Here is a 14,354-nt window from a genome sequence, read left to right as displayed (position 1 = left end):
CATAGACCCTTGTCCACTGCCTTTTTATCCTTGGTTTTATCGTTCCTCCATCCCCCCTAAACCTCACCCAACTTTATTCTTTCCCATTCCAGAATGCTTGCTCTTTATTTCACCCCATGCCTCCATTCCTCAGCGTCCCTGTCACCCTTATTCTCCCATCTTCTTCCCCATACTCAGGCGCCTCCTTCTACCTGTTCACCAAGGTCCCATCCACTTTCCCTTGGATGTTATTACATTTCCCTTGTTTTATCTTTTTCGTTCACTCCAGCCCTGAGAAAAACCTCAGCAACAGTCTGTGGATCATTTGATGCAGTTGGTTGACACCCAGATTGGCCCCACGTCAATTGATGCTGCCTGAATGACTCTGCTTAAACACACTCCTGGGTCCTGGTGACTGCACTCTCTGGAACAGGGAGTGACATTGACAATGAGACTAGCTGAGATTCAGCTCATCAGAGGAAAAGAGCATTGGATGGTTAAGGTATCAACCTAACTGATGGTCTGAAAGAGGGTCTTGACCCAAAACATCACTTAATCCTTTTCTCCAGAGATGCTGCCTAACCCACTGAGTTACTCCAGTACTTTGTGCCTATCTTCCTACACATACCTTATTGACTGTTGGCCAAGATCCAGCCACACTGCATGTTCTGAAACATTGGACCTACACCAGTCAGCTCTAAGTACAAAAGAGATACTATCAGTTGTCTCCACAAAATGGTCTAAATACACTCGCAGGATAGGCAAAGCAGTATCAACGTTACATCCCTGTCAATATCCCCAGCATGGAGTCTCTAACTGATTTAACTGCCTCCAAATAACCAGGCCATGTAATTTACTTGCTAAACATCAGATTCCTACGTTGAAGCACTCAACTCCCAGCTTCAGCACAGGAATGGATTACCAGGAAGACAGAGAGTGATTAAGAAGGAACTGGAGATGCTGGAAAAATCGAAGGTAGATAAAAATCTACTTCGTTAGCGATGGAAAAGGCGACGTTTCAGGTCGAGACCCTTCGTCTGAAGAAGGGTCTCGACCCGAAACTTCACCTTTTCCTTCGCTCCATAGATGCTGCCTCACCCCCCGAGTTTCTCCAGCATTTTTATCTACCCCGGAAGACAGAGGAAATGCTTTATGATATTCTCAAAACCTCTGTGGAAAAATATGTAACATTCTCACTGACTCGTGGGAATCCGTGGCCCATGGCAGGATGGGGAAGGAGCATGGAGAAAGATAACTCAAGTGCTTTCATCAGGGGAATGTGAGAACCTAGTGAAAACAGTAGAAGGAACATCAAACCTCCTACACTACACATTTGCCCTTCCTTTCTATCAGCTTTTGCCCCATCTGTGGTCAAGTCTGCTAGGCCACTCTACCTTCATTAATCACCCCAGAACCTACAGAACTGGAATTAAAGCAAGTCATTCTCAATTCCGAGAGACTGCCAAAAAAGAAGATCACTAATAAATAAATGTGTTCAAAGAAAATGAAAAGAAAATCTCCTAATATTTTTCATGTCCCAACAATCATTTTCTTGAGACACTTAATCCATTGTGTAGGTGGAGAATTTTTGTGACTGCAGAATTCAGGGTAATCTTGAAAGGTCTTCAGATTTATGAGGTCAGAGTATTGTAGAATCATCCAACAAAAAGATAAGCGCTTTTGGCCCATCTCATCCATGCTGACCCATAATGCCAAGGTCTTTCTCAGCAAAGTATTCCCAGTATAGCTCACCCTTATAAAGCAAAGAGGACATGGTTTCTCTAGTTTACATCAGTGTTGTTTCTCAGTAAGACTGATGATTGATTGCCAATTTACACCCAGATTACATTCAATTTTTATACTTTAGGATATCATACAATGCAAGATGGTTTGTGAGGCAAAAGGCTAGCGTAGATATTTTTATCCACATCCATGGTAACAAAAACAATGGGCTAGATATTGCTATAAATGGTAAACATGCATTGAAACAGACCACTGTGGAAGGTTTACTTCTGGCTCTGATGTGAAGGCCCAATACATAGAAACATAGAAACATAGAAATTAGGTGCAGGAGTAGGCCATTCGGCCCTTCGAGCCTGCACCGCCATTCAATATGATCATGGCTGATCATCCAACTCAGTATCCCGTACCTGCCTTCTCTCCATACCCCCTGATCCCCTTAGCCACAAGGGCCACATCTAACTCCCTCTTAAATATAGCCAATGAACTGGCCTCAACTACCCTCTGTGGCAGAGAGTTCCAGAGATTCACCACTCTCTGTGAAAAAAGTTCTTCTCATCTCGGTTTTAAAGGATTTCCCCTTTATCCTTAAGCTGTGACCCCTTGTCCTGGACTTCCCTAACATCGGGAACAATCTTCCTGCATCTAGCCTGTCCAACCCCTTAAGAATTTTGTAAGTTTCCATAAGATCCCCTCAATCTTCTAAATTCTAGAGAGTATAAACCAAGTCTATCCAGTCTTTCTTCATAAGACAGTCCTGACATCCCAGGAATCAGTCTGGTGAACCGTCTCTGCACTCCCTCTATGGCAATAATGTCCTTCCTCAGATTTGGAGACCAAAACTGTACGCAATACTCCAGGTGTGGTCTCACCAAGACCCTATACAACTGCAGTAGAACCTCCCTGCTCCTATACTCAAATCCTCTTGCTATGAAAACTAACATACCATTCGCTTTCTTTACTGCCTGCTGCACCTGCATGCCTACCTTCAATGACTGGTGTACCATGACACCCAGGTCTCGCTGCATCTCCCCCTTTCCCAATCGGCCACCATTTAGATAATAGTCTGCTTTCCTGTTTTTTCCACCAAAATGGATAATACATTAATATATTGTAATTAATATATATTACAGAATAGATTTGGACTTGCACATACAATAGTGTGCAGTGGGGTTGAGTTGAGGTGGGGAGGGGGATTACTGGGGGGGGAGAAATGATTGGGATAGAGACAGGAAGATGTGTGGTATAGGAAGGGATCACGTGGGAGCAGGCTGTGTAAATTGCTAGAGAAGACAGGTTGAAGAATCCTGCAACAACAGTTTGTTAATTTTCAAGAATATTTTGATTTTTGGAAGTCGACCATTTCAATCCCAGCATATCACTGCAACAGTATCTCTGGACAGTATCACATGTCCAATCATCTCCAGCTGTTTGGTCAATGATCTACCTTTTTTCCATCATAAGGTTGGATGTGGGTGTACTTCTGATGACTTCACAAAATGCAGTTCCATTCATAACTTCCGAGATAGTGAAGCGGCTTGTGGCTGCATTCAAAATTGAATTGATAATTGTCAAGTTACATTTCCACGTCTCAAGTGACAATTAATAATATTCTCAAACAATTGTGATTCTATCCTCTCCAGTAGTTTTCCTACCCTTGTTGCAAGGCTCATTTGCCTATAATTTCCCAGATTATTTCTGGTTCCCTTCTTAAATAGAGGAACAGCATTATCTACATGTCTGAAGAGAGGTCTCGACCCAAAACGTCATCTATTCCTTCTCGCCGGAGATGCTGCCTTCCCGCTGAGTTACTCCATCATTTTGTGTCTATCTTAGCATTATCTACTCCAGTACTCTGGGACCTTACCTCTGACTAGAGAGGATGCACAGATCTTTGTCAAGGCTCCCTCAATCTTCTCACTTTCCTCTCTCAATACCTGGGATAAACGCCATCAGGTCCTGGGGATTTGTCCACTGAAATGCTCTTCAAGAACCCCAACACCTCCACCTTTTTAATTTCAAATTGCCCTGGCAAATTAGTATTCTCCACACTGATCTCACTATCCACCATGTCCTTGTTGAAAACAGAGGCAAAGCATACATTTAGTACCTTGACTACCTCCCCAGACTCCAAGCACAAATCCCCCTGAGCGGATCCTCCTTCTCTCTGATTATTCTCTTGATTTTAATGCAGCTATAAAAAGCTTTGCGATTTTTACAAGTTCACAAGTTATAGTAGAATTAGGCCATTTAACCCATCGAGTCTATACCGCCATTCAATCATGGCTGATCTCTGCCTCTTAATCCCATTTTCCTGCCTTCTCCCCATAACACTTGACACTCGTTCTAATCAAGAATTTGTCTATCTCTGCGTAAAAAATATCAACTGACTTGGCCTCCACAGCCCTCTGCGGCAATGAGTTCCACAGATTAACTACCGTCTGACTAAAGAAGTTCCTCCTTACCTTGTTTCTAAAAGAACGCCCTTTAATTCTGAGGCAATGACCTCTGGTCCTAGACTCTCGCACCAGTGGAAACATCCTTTCCACATCCACATTTCTCTGATTTTCTTCTTCCAATTCACCAAAGGGGTGTTGTGGCCTCTTCTAATTGTTCACAAGTTCTTTCCACCTTTCTTTTTATTCCTCAAAAATGCTGTCTATACATCCTCTTAAACCTTGCATGTGCTTCATTTTTATTTGACCAAATTAACAACCTCTTTGGTCACTCCAAGTTCCCTTCCTTTGCCATTTCTTATTCCTCCACCTTACTGGAATATTCCATTTCTGAGTTTCGATCAACTGACGTTTTAACACCTCCTACACGTCTAGTGGGGACTTACCCAATAACATCTACACCCCATATATCCACCCGAGCCCATGACTAATAATGTTGTATAGTGACCAAAATCATGTGTTGTGTTTTCATAACTTTTTTCAGAAGCAATGAAATATTCATCTTGAAATATCAACCCTGTTTCTCTCTCCACAGATACTTTAAGCCTAGTAAAGCATTTCCATCTGCATACAAGTTCAATTATCATGTTATGGGGCACAATCCATAAACTGACAATAAGACCAGATATGTTAGTCTGTGCTTCAATTTGCAGAGAGCAGAAGCTTACCTTTTGACCTTTATTTTTGTCAAATTTGAGGAAAATGATTTGTAACCGTCGTATTATTTTTCCACAGTTAAGGATGAATTAAATTACCAGAGAAAACTGTTCAGGGGTCAATTCATCAAGATAAATGACTTGGAGATCTAATGTGTATTTCAGAGTACGCTGTACTGAGGGCTTGATTTTTCCAATTCCAACTAATAAAAATGCAAAAGCACTGCTGAGGGAAAGCTGCAATTGATTTTTTCCCTTTGTTTTGCCAATAAAACTGTGCTAGCCATAAGTGTCAACCATCCAGAATTTAAATGCTCATTCATTTTGCTTTAAGAATGCCACACACAGCTTTAAAAATATAAACAACTCATCAATCCCATATGTTTGTGGAATGCACTAATCAGTAGCTTAGTGGTGGTTGGTGAGAAAGGCCGGAAGAAAAGTGCAGACAGAAATAGAACAAAACAATATTTTTCCTTAAAATGGGGGCGGCACAGTGGTGCAGCGGTAGAGTTGCTGCCTTACAGTGCCAGAGACCCAGATTCGATCCTGACTACTGGTGCTGTCTGTATGGAGTTTGTACGTTCTCCCTGTGACCGCGTGGGTTTTCTCTGGGTGTTCCACTTTCCTCCCGTACCCCCAAGACGTGCAGGTTTGTAGGTTAATAGGCTTCTGTAAATTGTAAATTGTCCTTAGTGTGTAGGATAGTGTTAGCGAACGGAATGATTGGTTGGCGCGGACTTGGTGGGCCAAAGAGCCTGCTTCCCTGCTGTATCTCTAAAGTCTAAAATCTATATATAGGCTGACAGGAATATATGATGAAAGTGACAAATTTGTTGAATCATTGTGGTAAAGTCAGAAATTATCTGCAATGGTCATTATAGCTCATTTCAATTTATCAACACCTTGGGGTTTAAAAATTGATGCAACTCTTGAGTAGATATTTGTGTAAATGATGGCTTTGATAAACTAAAAAACAAAGTATCTGTCCCTGAACCATGACTGTTGATAATTAAACTGTGATTGATTGCATAATTAAAAACGTTAATTATGCAATATGTGGTTTTAATTACACGGTGAATATCAATATTTTAATGATGCAAATAAAGCACTTTGCCTTGAATCTTCCAACGAAACTATAATGCCTTAAAATCCAATAAAATTGTTTCAAATGATCAAGTCAAAGTCTCTTCATTATGGAATCCCCACCATATTTATACCCTCAGAAATCTGCATTTCTCAGGATCTAGCCTCTTGCACTTGCTAATTCCCTCACCCCATCATGGGCAACCAAGTGCCCCATTGTCAAATAACTCTTCTTGCCTTGTAATATTTAATTCACATCCATACTGATAAAAATATTTCTTCTGGATAAGATTGCGGAGCAAGGAAAGTGAGGAGTTGGGGAGATAAATAATGGTGGATAATTCGGGTGAATGAGTCCAAATCCGGTAAAACAGACAGAGAGCGAGACGGACAGAGTGAGCTCAATACTGCATGGAAACAGACCATTTAGCTCAACTTTCTACATGTTTTGCCCATATTTATGGCCCATTCCGTCTAAAAACCTTCCTATCCCTATTAATGTCCCAAATGTCCTTTGAAAGTCTTAACTGTATTCGCTTCTATAGATTAGTCTGGCAGCTCATTCCACAACGCACCACCACCTGACTGAATAAGTTACCCCTGTAATTCCTGGTATCTCTCACACCTCTCATCTCAATTCTACACTCTTTAGTTTTAGAATCCTCTACCCTGGTAAAAAGCCTTTCAGCATTCACTAACCATACCTCATAATTTAATGAATGTTAATGAATGTCAAACATCAGTCTCCTACACTCAGAAGATATATTAAACAGATAAAATTAAAATATTGTTGATGTCGTGGAGTCAATACATAACATGAAAGATCTGTACATATTTCTACTTTTACCTGTTGTCCTGCCATTGGTCAATGAAGATTTTAGATTTAATGCTTTTTGTTAAGGTTGCTCTGAAGTTTATTTTTATCCAGCTGGTTACACTGTTTTATTGCTTTTTATGGCCAGGACTGCAGGTGTTACCATTGGCAATATCTGAAGAGCCAGGTCACAGGTAACTTTACTCAGCTGGTCACCGGTGCAGACAATTTTCTCTTTGAAGGAGCAGCTGTGACTTAAGACTTGCAAAGGAGACTGTCGGAATTGCAAAGCACCAGGAATGGTTATCAAACTGTTAGTAGTTTAATTTCAGTTTGGTCAATTTAGAGGTCAAATTCATATGTTTCCATCAACATGTACGAATGAGAATTGGATTCGGTTTTGCAAGGAAAGGACATTTTATAGAGTCGTTGCTACAACTTTGCTGGAAGCATGGCAGATTTTAACAATCACATCCCTGGTTGCTGTTATGCCACCACAGGTGTTCCTTAAAGCCCATGTCCCACTTAGGAAACCTGAACGGAAACCTCTGGAGACTTTGCTCCCCACCCAAGGTTTCCGTGCGGTTCCCGGAGGTTGCAGGTGGTTGCCGGAGGTTGCAGGTAGTGGAAGCAGGTAGGGGGACTGACAAACACCTCTGGGAACCGCACGGAAATCTTGGGTGGGGCGCAAAGTCTCCAGAGGTTTCCGTTCAGGTTTCCTAAGTGGGACATGGGCATTAGGATAATAGGAGCAGCACACGAGAAATTCCTCACAGAAATCGGGAACAAAAACCCTAATCAAGTCAACAATGGCTAGAAACTGTATTTCAAGCTGTTTTGGTGCACTTAGATCATTGCCCAATCAGTTTTCCACAATGTTGGCCAAGAAGATGATTGAAATGGCATGAGGATGGTCTGGACCAGAATAAAGTTTTAAAATAAGACCAATATTCTCTTTAGCAGGGTGTAGGGGTGGACAGGGAAATAGGATCAAGAGGAGAGAAGTTGGGTCTCATAGATAAGATAACATTAAACGGGAGATGATGGAAATTGAGTGTGAAGTAGAGAGAACGGTGAATTTAGCAGCGGAATGCTGCAAACCTGAGTTCACTTTGGCGCGTTGATGCAGTAGAATAGGCATTCATGGATTATGTGAGGAAGATGTTTGGAGCAGCTAATTTGCAGTTTCAGAGGAGATGGAGGTGAGGGTGTCAGGAGGTGAAATCATTCATTATAATGTCACAATCGAGAGGTCAAAGGAACAAAGAGAAGGAAAGTATTTTGGAGAGGGTTTTGTGCATGGTTGAGATTTCAAAGGTATTATGAGAAAACTGGAATAAAATGAAATGTTTAAAAGTTGTGAAGCTGTCATTAATTAACGTACCTTAGTCAAACAATTGATTCCCCCTTGGATTATTACTGAACTTTCCTATTCAGCCAACAGATGGCAATAACCACAACTTGGTCTAACACAATAATGCAGACCAGCAGGGCTAACCAGATTAGCATGACACAAATTCCCTTGTCAAGTGTTCCTGAGCCCGCTCCCTATTATGTAACCTGATACTCAAAAGGTTTGAAATGCTGCAACACTGCTACCCAGTGCACAAGCAACAGAAGGACACATGAGCACAGTCAGCTTTTGGTTCAATGTACACCCCCAACATACAAACATGTCCTGTTTAATTATACTGTTCACTGCCTGTCATCATGACTAAGAGCCCGAACCACATTGAACCACCTTTCAACACTCCAGTGCTGCTTAATAACAACAAGTAATGGAGTTCACATTGAGGTCCTGGCCAAATGAACAATCAAGGACATCCATAATCATTGTCATACTTCAACATTATTGACCTTCTTCAGTACAAAGGAGTTTCAATAACTCGTATTTTAGTTTCTCTCAGTCAAAATAGGGATGCTAAGAGGTGCAGTGGTAGAACAGCTGCCTCACAGCGCCAGAGACTCTTGTTCAATCCTGACTGCGGGTGCTGTGTGTATGGAGTTTTATGTTCTCCCTGTGACCTCGTGGGTTTTCTCCGGGCGCACCTGTTTCCCCCTATATTCCAAAGACGTGCAGCCTAGTAGCATAATTGGCATTTGTAAATTGTCCCTAGTGTGTAGGATAGAACTAGTGTAAGGGTGATCATTGATTGGCATAGACTCGGTCAAGTCAAGTCAAGTTTTATTCGTCACTTGCACATAAAGTGCAGTGAAATGAATTTGCCAGCAGCGGTACAATAAAAAAAGAACACACAATACACAATAAAAATTTAACACAAACATCCACCACAGCATTCATCACTTTGGTGGAAGGCACAAAATTTGGTCAGTCCTCCTCCACTTTCCCCCGTGGTCGGGACCACAACCCTCCACAGTCACCGCTGTGGGCGTCCAGATCTGCAGACAAGGTAAGTCCAGGTAAGTCCTGAAACGGTGCCTCCCCACCAGAGACCGCGGCTTCAAGATGGTGTAGGCCGCAGGCCGGCGGTCGAAGATCTAAAGTCCCCACCGCGCCGCAGATTGATGAATTTAACAAACCAGTCAATGTTTCCGTTTATTGCAAAGAGCAGCATCTTCCAGCTGAGATGATATTTTGCCATGCTCAGTAAGAGGAGCCTAGTGAGGATATAGTCCTGGGAGCGAGGTGCCAAAATGGACTCAGTGGGCTGTTTTGCGCATACAGTACTGACTGGGGTGATTGAGCTTATGTACGGCGATAGTTTTTGCTGAGCTGTATGCAAAACCTGTATTTCATTGGACCTGGTGCACATGACAATAAATAAACCATTGAACCAACCAACTGGTGCGTGTCTCATTAGGGAAGGGTTAGGTAGATGGCCTGTCTGTCTCTTGTAGGCACAATGGCGAAAAATGGAGAAATGTTCTGAATTCCAGTGGAATTTTACCAACTGGCCACATCAAATCTGGCAGACATGCACTTCATTGATAGCATCAGGAGTGTTTGGTGAAGTCACAGTAGCTCGTCCGAATCACTGGTGAGGGAAGTGGAGGTGAATTGATGGGAAGTCAGTCGGTTGGGATGATCTGCCAAGGAGGGGTGCAGTCAATGTGTTATTGGTCAAGTGGCAGAATGGTTTGTTTTTATGTTACATACATCAAAGCCAAGTACTGTCAGTCTACCAACCCAATGGTGTTATTTTTTTCTATTTCATGACATAGGTTTGAGATTGCATAAAAATGAGGCTTTAATTACAACCATTGTTGTTCACTGGGTGTCTGTTAAATGGACCCTTTCAAATCTTGCCTCAACTACAAAAATTATACTGCATCAGCTGAGGAAATATTGTTGAACCACACTTGACTCCATTTATACCTCGCGGGTCCCCTCCGGCAAGGCCAGCAGCAGAATCAAGGATGAGTCACACCCTAGCCGCAACCTCTACTCTCATCTCCCATCAGGGAAAAGGTGTAGAAGTGTGAAAACTCACACCTCCAGATTCAGGGACAGTTTCTTCCCAGCTGTTATCAGGCAGCTGAATCATCCTACCGCAACCAGAGAGCAGTCCTTGGTGACCCTCGCACTACCTTTGATTGGAAATTGCTGACTTTACCTTGCACTAAACGTTATTCCCTTATCATGTATCTACGCACTGTAACTGCTCGATTGTAATCACGTATTGTCTTTCCGCTGACTGGATAGCACGCAACAAAAGCTTATCACTGTACCTCAGTAGATGTGACAATAAACTCAACTGAAATACAAGATGCATGACAATTTGTACATGACCACATTTGTTGAATGGAGTGTGGGAAAAGTCAGGCTCTTCCCATCAAATCTGCCAAGGCCTGCTGAACACTTCCTTCATTTTCTGTTTCATAGCAAATTCTCAAAAGGCCTGAAACATGATTGAGCCACGTTTAATTAGAATCAGAGAGCTGTTTGTGCAAAACCAAAGAAATACAATGTTTTGCATTCAGATGGTAACACTGATTAGTTCAGCATTGGTTTGTTTAAAACAATTGAACTATGAAAGACAGCTTTAAGTGTTTGTCGAGGACAAGTTGAAATGAGAGGCCCCAGTTATTCATTAATGCAAATGTTGCACAGGAATTCATTAACAGCCATCTGATTTATTGCAGTGAACTTGATGCTACCATTGTGGAAGGCAAAGGTGAATTATACATCAGAAAGTATAACCAGTAATTCACCCGCTGAATTTCATCAGCCTCACCCGCTGAGTTTCTCCAGCATTTTTGTCTACCAGTAACTCTGACTCCAGCGCTGCGATGTGGGAAGGTAAATAGAATAACAAATGTAAGTGTAGCATCTACACTCTCTTGATTGTCTGCATCCACAGTCACTTTCAAGGTTGGCATAGCAACATTAACCCGTTACCTCCTTGTGGGGCATTTGTTCAAGAGCACAAGGCCCACAGGACAACTCTACAAGTGAAGGTAGACAAAAATGCTGGAGAAACTCAACGGATGAGGCAGCATCTATGGAGCGAAGGAAATAGGCAACATTTTGGGCTGAAACCCTCCAGCATCTGCAGTTCCTTCTTAAACTCTGCAAATGAGGTTGGCGCAGTTGAGGGCATGACCTCCAGTGACAGACCCTCGGAGGTTTGACACACACCTGTAATACCACTGCAGTGGCACGGTGGCGCAGCAATAGAGTTGCTACCTAACAGCGCCAGAGACCCAGTTTCGATCATGACTATGGGTGCCGTCTGCATGTTCTCTCTGTGACTGCATGGGTTTTCTCCAGGTGCTCCAGTTTCCTCCTTCATTCCAAAGATGTGCGGGTTTCTAGGTTAATTGGCTTCTGTAAATTGTCCCTAATGTGTTGGATAAAAGTAGTGTATGGGTGTTTGCTGGTTGGCGCCAACTTGGCGGGCCAAGTGGCCTGTTTCCGCGCAGTATCACTAAACTAAACTAAACTAAACACTGCAAAAGGTGCTGAAAGGCCTTGGGGAAGCTCCCAGCTTGAGCTCAGGAGGGAGAATGGGATTACTTGGGCTTCTTAAAATCTAGCCTTAAAGTGAATGAATGAATGAAGTGAATGAATGAATGAATGAATGCATGAATGGATGGATGACTGAATGAATGATTGAATATACAAATAAGTTTATTGGCCAAGTATTCATATACTTGGAATTTGCCTTGGTACTCCGCCCACAAGTGACAACATGACATACAGTGACAGTTAAGAATGATACATAAAAACATTAAACATTTATAATAAAACATTATTAATTAAACATGTGAATGAAATAAATGACCAGAGCAAAAGGAGGCAACAGATTTTTGTTTATTGAGCTACTACTCGTGGAAAAAAGCTGTTTTTATGTCTGGCTGTGGCAGCTTTGACAGTCCGGAGTCGCCTTCCAGAGGGAAGTGATTCAAAGAGTTTGTGGCCAGGGTGAGAGGGGTCAGAGATGATCTTACCCACTCGCTTCCTGGCCCTTGCAGTGTACAGTTCATCAATGGAGGGAAAGTTGCAGCCTCAGCTGATTGGACGATTCGCTGCAGCCTCCAGGTGTCGGGCTTGATGGCTGAGTTAAACCAGACCATGATGGAGAAGGTGAGGACAGACTCTACGATGGCCGTATAGAATTGGACCATCATTGCCTGTGGCAGATTATGCTTCCTCAGCTGCCGCAGGAAGTACATCATCTGTTGTGCCTTTTTGACTGTGGAGTCGATGGTAGCCCCCCCACTTAAGGTCCTTGGATGATGCTTCCCAGGAACTTAAAATACTCCACAGATGTGACTGTGGTGTTGTTGATGGTGAGTGGGGTGAGGGGAGGGGGAACTCTCCTAAAGTCTACAATCAATTCCACTGTCTTAAGAGCATTGAGCTCTAGGTTGTTGCGATGGCACCAGGACGCCAGCTGTGGCACTTCCTGGCTGTAGGCAGATTCCTCCCCATCCTGGATCAGTTCAATCAGGGTTGTGTGGTCTGCAAACTTGAGAAGCTTGACAGAGGAGTCAGTGAAGGTGCAGTCATTGGGTGTAGAGAGTAGAGGAGAGGGAAGAGTACGCAGCCTTGCGGTGCTCATATGTTGAGGGTTTGCGGGTCCGAGATATGCTTTTGCAGCCTCACATGCTGCTTCCTGTCTGTCAGGAAGTTGGTGATCCACCGACAGAGGGGTTCAGGCACAGTCAACTCGGAAAATTTGGAGTGTAGTAGTTCTGGCACAATGGTGTTGAATGCAGAGCTAAAATCAACAAACAAAATGAGCTTTGCATTATTGGGATGTTTAAAAAAATATACGATCTTCCCGCCAATCTTTATAGGTTCTATGTCCTGCCCTTGTGAGATCAGGTGCCTCTGAGCCAGAGCTATGTTGGGATCCCAAATGAAGATTCAGGGTTGGGAGGTTCTTATTCAGGGAGGTCCTGTCCATGCTCCTTTAATGCTCAAGGTCTTTTAGGGGAGACCGAAACCCATGTCGCAGCCGCAATTCTGATGGATTCCTGCCAAGTTTATCATGGGAGCTTGCCAATACGAATAACAATGTTTGGGTCCATTGCATATAAAAACACTCTGCGGGAGTGTCCATTCCATCAAACATAGTGAAATGTATTTTACGTAGCATTATTAATCTTTCTGTAATGCTGCAATTTTTTACTGTCATGTATCTGAACCAACTTCACATTAACATGATGGTGAAAATAACCATGATCAGAACCCATCACATACTCAGTTGTCTTATATCAATAAACTAATTGACAGCATGGAAAGAAATAAAGTGTCACAGCTCTGAGGATGTGCAGTCCTTTGAAGGAAAGAACAGCATCTAAAGACTCAGTAAAAGTCTCTTGCTAAAGTTACACAACATTATTAATTTGATGATGGATTATTAATGCGAAAAGTTGAGGGTAATTTATTATTTAGTATCACACTAAATAAAATAAACCAAAACATAAAACAAATAATTTTAATTCTCTGTTGAATCTTTTTTGCGTTGTTTATACTCTTTCTCGAAACAGGAAATCGGGTGGCACAGTGATGCAATGGTAGAATTGCTGCCTAAAGGGCCTGTCCCACGAGCATGTGACTGCATGCGGCAAGCACGACCAAACCGGAAGCGGGGGCCGCGCGGGGGCTGCGCAGAGGCCGAGTGATCCCCTTTAAGGGCCTATCCCACCAGCATGCGACTCCATGCGGCAAACGCGACCTAACGTGGTCGTTTGAGCCGTATGGCCTCGCGGGGCCGGTCCCACTTCGATCGCCGGAGCTGTATGGAGTTGTGCGGAGCTGGTCCCGACATCACGCGGGCCTCCGGAAAACTGACACTTCAAAAATTCCGTGCGGCAACGGCCTGCTGGCCCGCAGCCGCATTGAGGCCGTACGCACCGCCACGAGCCGTACATCACGCGCAAACTTCCCGCGGACTTCGCTCGAACTTCACGTCACTCACTCGACTTCCGCGCAGCCCCCGCTTCTGGTTTGGTCGCGCTCGCCGCATTCAGTCGCATGTTGGTGGGACCAGCCCTGTACAGGGATCACTTGACCTCCGCACGAACTCCGCACGACCCCCGCGCAGCCCCCGCTTCCGGTTTGGTCGCGCTTGCCAAATGCAGTCGCATGCTGGTGGGACAGGCCCTTTACAGAGCCAGAGATCCGGGTTTGATCCTGACTACAGGTTCTGT

This window comes from Leucoraja erinacea, chromosome 12, assembly GCF_028641065.1.
Source record: "Leucoraja erinacea ecotype New England chromosome 12, Leri_hhj_1, whole genome shotgun sequence".
Lineage (NCBI taxonomy): Eukaryota > Metazoa > Chordata > Chondrichthyes > Rajiformes > Rajidae > Leucoraja > Leucoraja erinaceus.
The sequence above is the reverse complement of the archived record's forward strand: the minus strand, read 5'-3'. Positions refer to the sequence as shown.